At 40.1% G+C, this 13,304-nt stretch overlaps 1 protein-coding gene and 1 long non-coding RNA gene across 3 annotated transcripts in view; one reads left to right on the forward strand and one right to left on the reverse strand.

The window, feature by feature from the left end:
• Window positions 1–344: 344 nt before the first annotated feature.
• LOC116425406 (uncharacterized) lies at window positions 345–9,436 on the reverse strand. The gene is made up of 3 exons (XR_004234679.2): window positions 9,296–9,436; window positions 1,958–2,128; window positions 345–1,500 (listed from the first exon to the last, which is right to left on the reverse strand). It is a non-coding gene; the product is annotated as an uncharacterized LOC116425406 (long non-coding RNA).
• Window positions 9,437–9,525: 89 nt separating this feature from the next.
• Window positions 9,526–13,304, forward strand: part of LOC116425405 (uncharacterized) — a 70,065-nt gene continuing 66,286 nt past the window's right edge. Inside the window, exon 1 of one of the 2 annotated variants that reach the window (XM_031973048.2) lies at window positions 9,526–9,669. The gene's annotated coding sequence lies outside the window, so the exon portion shown is untranslated. The remainder of the gene's footprint in view (window positions 9,670–13,304) is intronic. The other variant, XM_076367500.1, reaches the window with a different exon arrangement.

The raw sequence follows: 13,304 nt of genomic DNA on the forward strand, positions 1-13,304 counted from the left end.
TATACTTTCAAAAATTAAAGATTAATAGTGTCCAAATAATATTTATAATTAATTAGTATGTTAATCAGTTATAATAGTATAACTAATATAATATATTAACTAGTAGTTAATATTTATAGTTATTTGTATAGAATTTTGTCCATTAGTCCTTTCAAAAGTTTGATGAAACAGTCATACATTACACACTAGAAATTTTGAAACACCCAGTACTCGTACATGTGCCAACGATTACTACAATTGGGAGGTATACGAGATTCTTGGAACTGGTGTCATCGCGAGGTTGTACGATATCCTTAGTAATCTCGAATGTGAATGCTGTTCGCGCGGCATCGGAAAGCCGAGCAATTAATTAATTAATCTCCTAATTACCAGTGTCAGTCGCCAGCTGTGCGCGCGGTTCAAAGAAGGTCGCCGTTGAAAGAGACCTTTATGATTACAGAAAAGTGCCATCTTGTAGTTTTTACTTACGCATTCTACAGCTTCCTTTTATCGGTCTTTTATACGCCCTCTTGAAACGAACAGCTCGTTAAACTTAATTTTCCTGGCGCTGTTTCTGGAGAACACGCTTGCGTTTCTTCGTGCTTTGTCTGGTTCTTCGCTCAACGGAACTACCGGGGCTAAATTTATATCATAGACAAAAATTCTGGGAATAAATATGTGAACGAGTTAAAATCATTTCCAACTATAACTCTGATTTAATTAATATTTTTGCTTCCTGCTTCTTTGAACGACGAAACTATGGAGGGTACATTTATATCGTAGACAACAATTTTGGAAATAAATGTATGCTCGATTCAAAATCATTTTCCAATATAACTCTGTTCCATATACGTACTATTCCAAGTTTATTTCACATTTTTATCTGATTTGGATACTGGTCATACATATTCAGTTAACCGGTGAACTATGTTATATACATGTCACCTTAAAACGCAAATGATACTAATTCTCTTAACGATAAATTATTTATTTTTTCAGACAAATATGTGATTATTCTTCGTTTTGATTTAATTTTTCATTAAAATAAATCATAGTATTAAGGAAGCAGTATATTATTCATTGGTAGACATGTATGTCAATCCGCAAAGATTTTTCAATCTATTAGACCAAAGAATGTGTTACTTCGTTTAAAAAATTGCGTCAAGATTACGTCGGGATTATCCAATTATCTGCTTGTTGTTACGTCGGTTTAAATAGCTTTGTGTAAATTAATTTTATAGTCTTTCAGGCATTCCTATCTCACAGTTTCTTTCTTACGATGTACATATTCGCATAACATGCAATGAACGCGAATGTGTAAATCACTCACACTATTAAAATAGACAGCTGCAGTGAGTTATAAAGCAAGCTAACTGAACGTATATTATGTGTTTATAATTGAATTTACCATGACGGAGTTTACTTTCAAGGAATCGTTATTCCTTAGTTGTAGATGATGTTTTCATTACACTGAACTTACAAGTATGGGCATCCTTTCTTCAAAGATCGTTGAACTGAAACCTAAATGGAAATTAAACAATAATTACATAATAAAATCAATAATAAATAATATTTATATTCACAAAACATTAACAGAATGATTGGTATGTAATTACTTCAAAACTCGAATTAGTTTCTAAATTTCAATGAAATACAATATAAAATAATTATCTCAAACATCACGATCACTCATGAAAGAAATCGAAAGTTTCTATCTAATTTTCTATCTAAAATCTTGAATTAAGAATCTATAAAAGCTTCTAACAAATACACGTGTATGTACATTGAATGTAACTTTCTTTGAAATTTTTGTGCGTATTCATTAATCGTCTAGACTGCAATTATCAAACAGAATAATGACTGGTAACCGGTGTACCAATTAACAAGTGAAATGATACAAGCTGCTGCAATTGTAAGCTCATGAAAAAGCAATGGATGTATGAAAGAATCACGGTCTCAACAATTTTTCTAAATTCACCATTTCCTCCTAGCGGTTTCGCGTTGTTCGCTCATTTTCTTTCGTTCCCTTCGCATTACGCAGCCACGGTTCGCGATCCGCTTCGCGAGCATGGAGGAGCTGCAGCTGCAACAGTGACGTGCAACTGCAGTTCGTTGATAGGGTCATCCACGGTGCAGGAAACAGGAAATCCTGAGAAGTGAAACCAACCAGAAACGTCAGGAACACACAGAGCCTCCACTGTCTAGGATTCATAGTGGTAAGGCACGATTGAGGAGGTCTGGTCGTTGCTTGCTTTCCCAGTGGGAAATGTAAATTGCGAAGCGGGGGGGCATCATTAAATGACATAGAATATGAAAACATTGTTGCACGTTTCGTTTGAAAAGAAGAAAAAATGCAATTAACGTAATGGCGACCCTTAATGTCTACATCATCTTGAAGTACATATATAACTGGTGATTGTTGACGTAGTTCTACGTCACCGTACAATCCACAGATAGTTATGGTTGACGTAGCTGTACGTAATTTTATATTTGCACCGAGTTATGCGCCTTTTATATGTATTAGCACTTTATCATTCGGATTTATGGTTATTGAAGCTATCTAAAAATAAATTGACACGGCCACGTGCATCTCATCAGAGATACACATTTATTATTAAATGTTTGTTATCGTTTTTTAACTTACTAGTAAGCTCTGCGTTCAAACCTTTGTGTGGCATGTAAAATTGTTATTATACTCTATATCTAGCATTGCTATACTTCCTGTTAATATTTTACCAATTTTTTAAGCTCTAGTTTCAACAAGAATGCGTTGAGCACTTTTCATCTATATTCAGACATTAATACACAGATTATATTAATACTTTTCAACCATATAAAACTTGGCTAAACAAAGAAATTAGAAAATGTTGACACTTTTTATACATTTCATGCGTTAATGTCTCACGAAGCAAACTGAAATTGCACCTACATCGATAAAAGAAAATTATATCAATAATACAATGAATTAAAGAAGCACTGAAATAAGCAAAGCTAAAGAAAACAGGATGGAAAGACTAAATAATTCTTCAATCAATTAGTATCATTAACGAATAATATCTAATATTAAAGGGAATCGCAGACGCAAGCCGTAGCATCATTTCCTCCCGATTTGTTGTTTCTTCATCGGATCTCATAACAAATTAATGTCGTGATAAATTAAAATTGTGCACATTCATGAAGGTACGGGGAGGGATTAAAAGCGAGCAACGCGTAATCGTGGCAAGGTAAACGCGGCCCTCCCCCGTGCAATTAAAAATTCAGCTTCACCTTCGTAGATTAGCCCGACTATATCGCTCGAGCAAACCACCCTTCCCGCCCCCCAGCAGCCCAGACGGGATCCTCCAATTTCTCTGAACTTCCGTAAATCCTCGTCTGCAGTTTCACCCTCTCCCTGTTCCCTCGGCCGCAACCCTACGGTCGTGTCGATCTTCCGGGTAGCTAACCGACAATTAAACTTTCATAACCTGTTCATTAGCACGAATTAACGCGGTGCGCTAACTCATCTGGATTCCGCTAATGCAACGCACTTAATTTACAGCGCATCGGGTCCTCTCGTACACCACGGCGCAGCACTAGGGGTGTATTTGCCCTCCTTCTCCCCGGAGGACATGTCGACAAAACAGGGACACGAGGACGAGGATAGTAGGAAAGGGGGGGGGGCTAAGTGAGGTCATAAACGACACACGAGAAATAGAGGGAGAGGGTGACAGGACGAGAGAGAATGATAAAGAGAGAGGTTGACAGGAGGACGAGGGAGACGAACGCTAGAGCAACGACAGAGGGACATTTAGAGACTGATGGCGCAAACCTTTTAGGCAAACTAATGCACCGAACCTGTTACATCAGAGAGGCTACTGCTCGCACTGTCCAACCCCCATGCTCTTCGCCTATCCCTCGCGCTGCGCCACTGTGTGTGGACCTACCAGCTGGATTCATTATGGGAAATACATCCTGTGTCAGCCGTGGACGCTGGATTTTTGCGGGCCCGAGACTGACTCCTTTGGGCCATCCAGATGACTACAGGTTAATCTCAATTGATAAATGACAGATATTATTTGCGAGAGGGTACCTTTTGTTATTTGTTAATTATTTGTATACGTATGTTCGTTTAGATAAGATTTTGGATTTCACTATAAAAATTGTGTGTGATTGTATGGCAAATATGTAAATTTGTCGGAGAATGAAATTTATTTTCGTAATTTATTACCATGGCGAATTTGTAACTATTAATTTAGGTATTATTCCATCGACCTATATACCGACTTTGTATACGAGATACTTAATCACTTTATATCATTTCGATAATTAATATCGAATGTATGCTCATTTTATAAAATTCCAATAATGTTATACCATTATTTATTCCATACTTTGATATATATTATTCTCAACTTTTAAAGTATGTAAATTAATATCATGCGTTCGACAATAATCATACGAATTATTTTCAAAAACAAACTATCTATCCCAATATTATTATCACCCCAAAACGTATATCTTGGTAGTAGTAATAGTGTAATCCAAGAATGACGGGGCAGCGAGCTCAACAACATTTTTAGGCCTGGATCATACGGGGGGAGATGTTTACTTGATGGGGTGATCTCCATTGGAGTGAAGTCAACTACCCCTGATAGAAAGTGTCCCATTAAAATCGTGAACCTGATCCCTAAAGAAATGATCTAAAAACAGAAACTAATATTCTATGAAACATATATACTCAGGTGTTCTGTTGTAGATACAATATCCTCTACAATATTAAATATATTCCAAAATGAAGATATCAAAATATTTCGTAAACATTTGATTTATAATTTGCCGAAAACGTTAACGAAGAAGACGAAGTTTCATTTAATTTCATATTTCTTTAATCTACTTGTAAACTCATCAATGAGCGTTAACCAACACTGTGTACACATAGCTGTCCCTGTCCCCACCACGCGATATCCATAAAATGTCGAACAGCGCTCGCACAAGCTCACGAGATGATGTTACACAGTTTTATCATAGGGGCAAGGATAAAAACTATCGGAAGATCTAACGGTGCCCGACTTAATTACAATGTAGCATATGGACCGGACCCCAAGTTAGTTCCCTTTCCTCCGCGGTATGAATATCGCATTAAGCCACGAGTGAGAGATAGCTCCGGGCAGGGGTGGGGCCCCCGATGGGAAACTACGAATTTAATAGAATAATAAATGGGCCGTCTGTGTTGCAACCGTGCCGCAGCACCGGATGATAGCGTGTGCGAAAGATCGCCACGTGATAATTTGGATTTTTCCCTTGGAGCAACTTAATTTCCTCGATGCTTTCAGCGTTCCTTCGGCAGTGGACGTACAGGGAGATGCGCAGGTGAGCGCAGACGTGCGCTTAAATCGACGCCATGTTCGTAATAATGCACGAGAAACGTAGGAAGGAAGTTGTCTGCTCCGCAACTTTTATAACAGTGATTATGATAATGGCCGGCACTGAGCGGCACAGTTCTTTTTAGGAAATATTAAACCCATGGATTATAGATTGTAATATCGCGGCGTGGCAGACGGGTTCGGGCAATATTGTTCGGTCGTTCTTTAGCCGGACGAAATTTTCCACGCGAGCCGCGCACGAATATTGCCGGTTTCCGCGGCAAAGTTTACAAAATAAACAGACCTCGTATGCACGTGTATCGCGTGGGGGATGATCATGAACTGAACCAGCAGGTCTCGCTTGTAGCATGGATAGAGATACTCGATAATTATGTAATACTAATAAAAGAGTTAATTACAAGATTCGATAAACAACAATTCATATAGAAAACAAACCGAAATGAATTATAACAAATCTGTATCTCATACAACCACACTATAAATACTTAACTGAGTTAACGAAACATTCGTATTTTCTATCTAAAATACGAATAAAATTCCTCCGTGGGATAAAACATTTATTATTGATACACGATCCACCTTCAACATACTATCTAATGGAAGAGATTGCGTTTCAAAATATTCCAAAGCGTTGTTCAATTTCGTCGGCTGCGAATTTCGGCGCGTAGACTGCGAGCAATCCGGGGCACATGTCAGGCACGGTTTACAAAATAAACACTCGCGCTTTGCGCATCGGAAAGGGCAGAGAGAGATGGAGGAAGAGAGAGAGAGAGAGAGAGAGAGGGAGAGAGTGAGTCGGTGGAGGCGACGATGGGGCTAGGGACAGCGTCCGTTGCGCACTGATAACACAATTAGCTTGTCTCGTCATGCGCGACCTCTGATAAGGGATTCCCTCACTCTTGGTCCTGTCTAACATCCCCCACCAAACGGTTCCTCTCTGTGCCCGCTCGCTTTCGCTCCGTTTCCCGCGTCCCGTCTCTCTTCTGTGCCCGCGATCTTTCCTCGTCCCTCTTTGTCCACTTCAGGCGTGCACCGAGCCAGGATCTCTGCTCGTCAGCCGAGCAAATCCAGACGAGGAGATCCTTTGGGAGTACACGGCGTGACAAGGGCGGCGGGGGTGCAGCTTAACCCTCTCTCCGGAATAGCGAAGGGACGCAACAGCGGGGTGAGCCGACCGACCCCAACGTTAATACCTTCCGGCAGGTTTTCTTCACTTGATTTATTCCGTAGGGGGATGAAATCGCGCGGCACGGCACGCACGTGCGTGCACACGCACGGCCGTGCCGGTTTTCGCACGGGCACGCGACTCTGTGTAGGTACCATCCGACGGGGGCGGACCTGATACGCCTGCCGAGCGAGAAGACACTTGAACGGAGCCCGCGGATGTCCAGATCGCGCCCTCCAGGCCGCGCTCGGCTGCCGGGGGATGTTATCGCCGTTCGCCGCGCGGCAAAACCCGATTTTGCGGGAGAAGGTAATTTTCTGGAGAACACGTTTTCCGCTTTTATTGAGAATTGTGAGATCTCTTTTGTTGCCTGAATGAGTTGGTGATTCTAGGGTTGAGTTTAATGTTTGCTGTATGGATTGATGTGTTTTAGGTAGTGCAAGAGATTTTGGGAATCGGTCCACTGTCTGTTAGTGTTATTTTCTTCTTTCGAGATTGAAAGGGGTTTTCAAATCTTTGTTAAATTTTTTATCGCATTTGATTTTAAATCAATGAAAATTTGTAATCTATTGATGTGTTCAGTAAATGTTTCATTATGTAATGTGCTGGGGTAAAAAAATTTTTGAGTAGGTTAGAGATTTATCGTACTGTAAGTGTTGGACTATTATAAATTTAGTATTTGTTTCGTAGAAGATCAAAAACGCACTAAGAATACTTATCATTATCCTTTAATGTTTTTGATTTTTAATAAGTAAAAGAGTGGTAAACAATTAAGAAGTAAATATAAATAATATCTTCCTATTTGCTGATAAAGAAATATGGATTGGAACTATATAAATTAAGGAAGCGAAGAATATTAGGCATTCAAGTTCTATTATTGTATTTCAAATAAGCAAATCATTGGTTTAACCGTAAAAATAACGTTAATTTAAGAGCACACGCGGCCATAAATGCACCGGTTAATATTATCTTCGAGAAATCACGCTGCATGAAGCGTTTGGCCTTTTAACCTATTTTTTACCAATATGTCTATCTGACCCGGTCCCTAAAACCGCACCTGAACCGGTTTCAGCACATCAGCATGTATTAAAGAGATTGCCAATTTTGCAACAGCGTTTTTCTATTCCATGTACATAACAGAGCAGTGTCAAATACATTACACGAAAAAGAAAACATTGAAGAAAATTCACCAAAAAACATGTAGCATGAAAGTATTAAAAACACAAAAACAAATTTTCCATTATCAAGTGAAGTGAAACTCAAACAGCTACAAGTAAAACAATCATAATTTCATCAAAGCGTACTTTTCAGCTTATAAAGATAATTACTTACAACTATCACAGCTTATGTGCATCTACCAAAACAAAAATTTCCATACATTCTCTCCAATCTGAACCGAAAAACAAAATATCAATATTAAAACGTTCTGATCGGCTCTTTATGCGCATAATCGCATAAAATCTTTGTACTCTACGGTCTGTAAAGCGAAACACGTTAGCAAGTGCTACAGCTCAAATATGTCTCCCAAACCAAAAATTTTCAGAAACTTCCTTCAAGGAAACCGTGTCCTCGGTGTGTGATCTGCAAACGCGACACTCGTCCGAAACACTGTTTCCTGAAAGAAACCGCGAAATGGAAGCCAGTGGGCCCCGGAGGATCGAAGGAAGGTGCCGCGACGTGTGACGGGTGCCCGCGATTGAAGAGAAGAGGCCACCGGGAAGCAGCCGGCAGCGGTAGCCATAGGCGGAGGCGCAGTGGAACATAGGGGGTGGAAACGGTGCGGTAATAGCATAAATCCGTGGTTGTAGTCGGGTCTACCGTGCCGCGTCGGGTAGAGGTGGAAGGGACAGGCCAGGGTACAGCCGACTCTCGGAAGAAACGACAGTCGCCACTCGACGCCTGCAGCGAACGGAGGGTAAGCTCTGCGCAGACGCGAGCCGCATTTTTCGGACAGAGTGCATTCGTTCGGCCGACGAACGAAGCGATCGAAAACTGGTTTCGAACGTGGATCATGATCCCGGGTCGCGTTAAGTCGGATTAACGAGGGATCCGTCAAATTCCGCGCGAATCACTCTATCGTTCGGCACGGGGAAACGGAGAAACGTCGAGAAATAAAAGAAACAGAAACGCCGTTCGAGGCTCGCGCGGTTGGAAACCGGACGGAGCCGCGACACCGAAAGTCCGAGAGAAAAGAAGCAGCGCGGACAGCTGGAGAAAACCTCCTCCAAAAGAAAAATACGGCATGTACTTGAAACTTATGACAGTGAATTTCATCGATCCGTAAGATCCGATCGAAAATTGAAGTGGTACGGTGAAAAAAAGAGTGTCTTGGAAGACGCGCACGCACCGCGCGGGGCAGCCGGCTGGAACGAAAGAGGGATATTCGAACGTGGCACGCATGTCGACAGAGTGAGAGAGAGGGAGAGAGAGAGGAAGAGAGAGAGGAGGAAAAAAAGAGCTCGTGAAAGTGTCCGCGCGACTGAATTGTCAGTGAAGGAGACACGTCTGCCGGCGTCTACCGACGATCTATCGATGGAACAGGTGCGAGCCACGTTTCCGAAGGCGAAACCGAACAGCAACAGTACCAGCTCGCTAAGACGGCGAGGAGTTAGCAGCCAGGATGAAATAACGCACCGGCGAACCAGACGCGGTTCGTAATGACCGAGGAAACTGCAAACGAATAAACTGGCTAGCGCAATCTTTCACGGACACATGATTACCGGCAGGACGAAACAGTGGTCCTCTCTTGGCCGAAACGTTTTTCCAAGTGGACAACGACGACGTGTACCTTTGTAACCTTAAAACGCGTTGTGCTATTGTGAGAGTGATCTTTTCCTCTTTATTCTTCTTCGTCGTCGTCGTCGTCGTGGTCGTGGTCTTCTTCTTCCGCTTCTGCCTTTTCTTGTTCGCCTTCTCTTCTTTGCGTGACCGAGTGGTTGTTGGTTTCTTGTTTCCCTCTTGGTGTACACGAGCACAGCTGATCGCGAGTGCCGCAAGAATCCCTTTGGGACTTGCGTACCGAACAATCGTCGTTACCGATTCAACGACCGAAGGCGAAACACTGGGAAACGTGGACTAGCCGTAGGAGCCACGGAAACGGAATAGTCGCGCTAAATAAATAACGCCGCGGGACCACTGTCTGCGACACGAACTACTCGAATGGTAAGTACACACACGTCGCGTCGTGTTAATTCATACAACGATAAAAATGCGGTCGAAGGTGCGATCGCGTGAACGATTCTCTTTGGAGCAAATGGTATCGGAATGTTTATTGTGCGACGAGGAGAAGTTTGTTGGGGGTTTTTGTGTAAAATGTTATTGAGATTATGGGCCTGTTTGCATTGACGTTTCTAACATTGCCGGGAATTCTTATTTACTACGATGTCTCGTATACTTGAATTAATTAAACATTCATTAAACAGGTAGATACTATTTTAAGATACGTAAATAGATCTTGTAATTGTTTTGGATCAATGTACATGTATGAAAAGAAATTAGCGTTGATAATCAGTTACATTACGTGATAATGTATTCCACATTAGAAATTGAATTAAAAATGAGGTTATACGTACTAAACTTTGTTCAGAAGGAAAACGTTATTTTTCAAAGATTTAATGACGTTAATACTCCAAAACTGTACAGAAATTTTAGATATGAACGCACTTGATACAAAATTATGCTTAGAAGTAACTCGTTCTCACATATTAAGTAGTGCAGAACAATGAAAGAAGTAGTTTACGTAAAATTATATTCATTTCGAACATTGCGTATTTTGTGCATCACTGATTGTGAATTTATTGCTGGCCGTTCTCTTTAAAGGCGCATGTGAAACAAACTTTACTTTTAAACTTTACTTTTTACTATGATTAAAATGATATTTTGATTATCGAAATTAGAATTTCATTTTGTGTTTTGATTATTCAAGGAGGTCGTGGTCTAAGATAGTTTTACAATTATACATGTTGATGCAGCGTCTATTTGTTTGTTTGGTTAAATACATGCGATGAAAGTGAAACGACCGAGAGAATAATGAAGAAACTAATTTGATTTATTCGAGTTGGTTGTTCAGTTCGATTCGTTAGTGTATTTCATTATACAGTAGAGTGCTTATTGCGTAGTTAACTTATTAACGAAGTTTGACGTCGTGCAGTGAGAACCATCCGGTCGTTGGAAATCGTATAGCGAAGATTCGCCTTCCGCCAGGCGAATGTCTAATGTAAAAACAGAATGCTCTTGTAACCTTAATGTAAACGGAAAGTTTTGAAGTGGAACGTTTAGGACAACGTACCGGTAGCTGAGATCTCTTCATTCCAGTATATATAATTTAGTTCTGAAGAAGATTCTTAAATTATTTCTGTAATCTATTAATAATAACTTTCAAGATTACATTTTTCCATACTCCGTTCGAACTGATCGTTTACTTTCTAGTCACTCCAATTTTTAATTATACTTTTTTTAATTTATTCATGAGTAGCACGATTTAAATACTGCTGTGGAATGTTAATTAAACTGGCCTATATTGAAAAAATAATACAATATAATACAAAAATTACGACTTGAATATTATTTATTTTGATCAGCTTTTCCTGAAAACTGAGGATTCTCCCGTCTGAAAGTAAAAAATAAGTAAAAGTAAAACACCTGTATCCTTGTTCAACTAAAAAAGAATTTAACATTATATAAAACCTTTTTTCTATAAAAACATACAATTACACAATCTATTAATTACCATGAATAACACTTTCAAAAAATAACTTTAGCAACTTGCCTCTAATATTGGAAAACAATTAAGAACAATCAATACAACAGTATTAAATAAAATATCTCTCCTGTTCAGTTCTATGAAAAACAAATGTACATGTAAACATGTAATTACTATTTATCATCGTTTGAAATATTAGTGAAAAGGGTTGATCTGTTTTGTCAGCAGCACTTCCGTGACTCTAACGTCGAACGTCGGGATTGGGGTTATTGTTACGGGGCGATAAATCGATGGCCACGGCGATTGAGACAGTTACGTGACCGTTCGATTGATTAATGGCGATTCTCTTGTCCCGTGAACGGGACGGTGGCGGTTGTTTGTAAACAAATGATGCGTGCGGTGGAAGCGCGCAGAGACCGCGGCTCTGTTGATATCGCGATTCTTTGCGTAATTATTCGCGTTTGCTCGCGGCCGCGCTGCCTCATTCACCACGAGAGATGTATCACGCGCTCGTAGCCACAGGTCCGAAGATAACGAAACGCGTTGTACTCTCTGTACGCGCGCGCCGTTTCACGGATTGCTCGCCGAGTCTAAAGCCTCCTGCACACGTTGAAACATGTTGCGATGCATCGACTCGTAGCTCTTACAAAACTTGCATTAGCGTCAGTTTACCAATGCAGTATCAATTCTTAGTTTGACATGCGATGCCAACGTTGAGGCTAGAAACTATCGGACTATTTACTAACTCCAGTATTATTATCAATAATGGTAAACTATGTTAATTAGAAGAAGCAAAGAATCAAAAGCTACAACGGAGCGAGCAAAAAGTTAATCCAGAGGAACAGATTTTCCTATTCCGTGTTATTGAAAAAGCTGAAGGCGAATGAACCTATTGGTTATAGAAGTTATCTACGTATGGATGATTCAGCTCTTTATTATCTATTGAATAACACCCGCTGATGGATTAAAAGGCCTGAAGAGATTTTCTTTGCCAACTAATGCGGAATTCTGACTTCTGTGTCGATGTAAGTTGCTTTTGATGCTGAACTACATTCATTGCAACATTTATCATGAAATGGGAGTGGATGCATGCATCGAAACATGTTTCAACGTGTGTAGGGGGCTTAACACGCAACCAACAGTGACCGGACCCGGACGGGATAGAAAGTCGTAAACGGTGAATACTCGAAGAGGTGTCGGTGTATCGGGGTAACGTGAAATACTTGGACAGGTTGCTTTCAATGACTATTACGAAACCGCGTAATGGACTACGGGATAGACAATTTTCTGATCTGTCATACCCTCTTAAAGCCCTCTAAATAATTCCGAAACCTTTTCATAGTAATGCACGATTTTAAGCGGCAACTGAGGCAAAATGATTAACACTTCAATAAATTGCTTATTCTTTATGGTCTGTTTCCGTAGAAAGTTTCGATAATTAAGTAATTGGAAGTTATAACTTCAGTTCCTGATGGAAATATGGGATGCTATTTATTTGATCTTTTTGTATAGGTACATAAATCATGTCCAAAATGTTATTTCGAGTAACGGATGCTGATACACTTGTCAAAAGTTATTTGACTATAAAAACGTCACATATTGGTATTGTATATGCTCCAAATTGAGATTAATCCGACCTTTCATATTCTCATATTTAAAACTTGCTATTTCAAGCAACCTCGCCAATCTATATATTAATTTCACATTCTTAAATGCTCAAAAACTTACAAAATCAGAAGTTCCTTAATAAAAAACGGTATTTTAAATTTCCTTCGCAGTATTGGCATATTAAAAAATCATATATCAATCTACCTTGCGATCACATAAATTCAAATGTAACATCTCCAAATTATCGAGAGCTCGCGCTAACTGAAATTAGAACCGTTTCCTCGATCGCAGACTATCACGTAGGATTTATTTATCGTTCGCGTTATCGTTATCCCATTTGTACTCGTGAATAATCTATTTACGATTTGAGAACCGCTTGGACAATAAACTTGACTCGTCCCCCGGGGGCCTCGGTTACTAATTAGGGAATTTCGTGCGTGTGTATATCAGTGCCCTTTCGTTTCTCGGCCCGCATAAACTCTCCAAA

This window comes from Nomia melanderi, chromosome 4, assembly GCF_051020985.1.
Source record: "Nomia melanderi isolate GNS246 chromosome 4, iyNomMela1, whole genome shotgun sequence".
In the NCBI taxonomy this organism is placed as follows: Eukaryota; Metazoa; Arthropoda; class Insecta; order Hymenoptera; family Halictidae; genus Nomia; species Nomia melanderi.